The 2500-nt window shown below is 47.1% G+C and overlaps 1 long non-coding RNA gene across 1 annotated transcript in view; it reads left to right on the top strand.

Annotated features, from left to right (window-relative positions):
* LOC143506194 (uncharacterized) overlaps positions 1 to 2344 on the top strand; it is a 3128-nt gene extending 784 nt beyond the window's left edge. The window contains exons 2-3 of the long non-coding RNA XR_013128166.1: positions 1535 to 1614; positions 2154 to 2344. This is a non-coding gene — a long non-coding RNA (uncharacterized LOC143506194). The remainder of the gene's footprint in view (positions 1 to 1534; positions 1615 to 2153) is intronic.
* Positions 2345 to 2500: the final 156 nt, after the last annotated feature.

The raw sequence follows: 2500 nt of genomic DNA, 5'->3' as shown, positions 1-2500 counted from the left end.
AGAGCGATGACCTCACACTTTAGAGAGGATGTGATTGGCTGCGTGATGGTCCTCACACTCTAGAGAGGAAGCAGAATGACTTCCTGCCATCTTTACTGATTCTGTGTTCACGTAAATATTGTTGGTTGTTCAAAACACAAATATGAAAAATAAATAAATAAAGGCTCATAAAATTACACTGCAAAGTCAAATCATATGGACTTGATTTCACAGTCCTCGTATGTTTACAGTCCTCATAAACACTATTTACAGTTTGTTTGTTTGTTTTATTGTGGTTGGAGGTTTGTGGTTGGAGGGTGAGGGGTAGGTTTGTGGTCGGAGGGGTAGGTTTGTGGTCGGAGGGGTAGGTTTGTGGTTGGAGGGTGAGGGGTAGGTTTGTGGTCGGAGGGTGAGGGGTAAGTTTGTGGTCGCAGGGGTAGGTTTGTGGTCGGAGGGGTAGGTTTGTGGTTGGAGGGTGAGGGGTAGGTTTGTGGTCGGAGGGTGAGGGGTAGGTTTGTGGTCGGAGGGTGAGGGGTAGGTTTGTGGTTGGAGGGTGAGGGGTAGGTTTGTGGTCGGAGGGGTAGGTTTGTGGTCGGAGGGGTAGGTTTGTGGTTGGAGGGTGAGGGGTAGGTTTGTGGTCGGAGGGTGAGGGGTAGGTTTGTGGTCGGAGGGTGAGGGGTAGGTTTGTGGTTGGAGGGTGAGGGGTAGGTTTGTGGTCGGAGGGGTAGGTTTGTGGTCGGAGGGGTAGGTTTGTGGTTGGAGGGTGAGGGGTAGGTTTGTGGTCGGAGGGTGAGGGGTAAGTTTGTGGTCGGAGGGGTAGGTTTGTGGGGTGGAACAGTGTGTGTGCTCTCTCTCAGACAGCAGTGTGTGTGCATCTTGACATCAACATCTGCATTTACTCTTGATGTCACATCTGTGGTTTTTATTTGATCTTGCAGTAAATCCATTATGTTGTTTTGAAACTGTATCTCGGTTGTCTGTTTTTTCTGAATTTCAGCATTGATTTCATATCAGAATTCTCTAAAACACCAATTATCACATCCACTCTGTTTTACATAGTGCCTGAATATTTCATTAGTGAATGTTTTTTTAGGATCAGAGAGGTTATATAAGCTTGCTGTTTGCTTGTGTTGGAGCTTGTGTGTGTGTGTGTAGTCTGTATACGTTTGTGTGTGTGTGCTTGTTTTAGTCTGTGCGTGTGTGTGTGAGCTTGTTTTAGTCTGTATATATGTGTGTGTGTGTGTGTGTGCGCGTGTGTGTGTGTGTGAGCTTGTTTTAGTCTGTATATATGTGTGTGTGTGTGAGCTTGTTTTAGTCTGTATATATGTGTGTGTGTGTGTGTGTGTGTGTCTATGTGTGTGTGTGTGTGTGCGTGTGTGTGTGCGTGTGTGTGTGTGTGCGTGCGCGTGTGTGCGTGTGTGTGTGCGCGTGTGTTTATATCAACGTGAGATGGAGTTGTGTTCTGCTGCCAAACTACTGTGCTGCTCTACATTATTTTCTTATTCTTGTTCTGTGTGTGTGTGTGTGTGTGTGTGTGTGTGTGTGTGCCCTGCAGGCTGTGCCTTTGTTAAGTTCTCAACACACACTGAGGCTCAGTCAGCAATCAGCGGCCTACATGGGAGTCAGACCATGCCGGTGAGTGTACTTCACTATACACACACACACACACACACACACACACACACACACACACACACACACACACACACACACACACACACACACTGATCTTGTGTGACTGCACTGACAAGAACGCTAGTCAAGTAGTTCAAATGAGTTTACTGATCTGTAACTGTGCTGCACTGAACACTCTTTTTGTGTCTTCATCATCTTTTTTCCTCCTGCTCTCTCCTCCTCTGTTTCCCTCTCCTCTCTCTCTCCCTCTGTCCATCTCTCTCCCTCTCCATTTCTCTCTCTCTCATCTCTCTTCCTCTCTTTCTCCCTCTCTCTCTCCCTCTCTCATCTCTCCCTATCTCTTACTCTCTCCCTCTCCCTCTTTCTCCCTCTCTCATCTCTCTCTCCCTATCTCTTACTCTCTCCCTCTCCCTCTTTCTCCCTCTCTCATCTCTCTCCTCTCTCTCTCCCTATCTCTCTCTCCCTCTCTTTCTCTCTCTCTCTTTTCTGATTCTCTCCACCCTCCTCTGCTTTATCTCTCACCCACGTGGCATTATTAGGAATTATTCATCTGGGCGAGAGGGGGGACGGAGTGAAGAAGGGAGACAATGAAAGACAAAGGATGAGGAGACAGAGAGAGACAGAGATGGAGAGAGAGACAGAGATGGAGAGAGAGAGAGATAAAGAGCAAGGACATGGAGAGTGGGGGGGTCTTTGGTATTATTATTATAAAGAGAGAGAGAGAGAGAGAGAGAGAGAGAGGATGACAGAGGTAAGGAGAGAGAAATGGAGAGAGAGAAAGAGAAAGAGAGAATTAAAAGAAATAAAAGAATAGATATTTGTCACACACTCCACGTCCGTCTGCATGTTTTGCGGCACTGGGTGTCCATGGAGACGGAAACGGTCC

Source organism: Brachyhypopomus gauderio, unplaced genomic scaffold, assembly GCF_052324685.1.
Source record: "Brachyhypopomus gauderio isolate BG-103 unplaced genomic scaffold, BGAUD_0.2 sc438, whole genome shotgun sequence".
Classification (NCBI taxonomy): Eukaryota; Metazoa; Chordata; class Actinopteri; order Gymnotiformes; family Hypopomidae; genus Brachyhypopomus; species Brachyhypopomus gauderio.
This window is presented reverse-complemented; position numbering and strand designations above follow the sequence as displayed.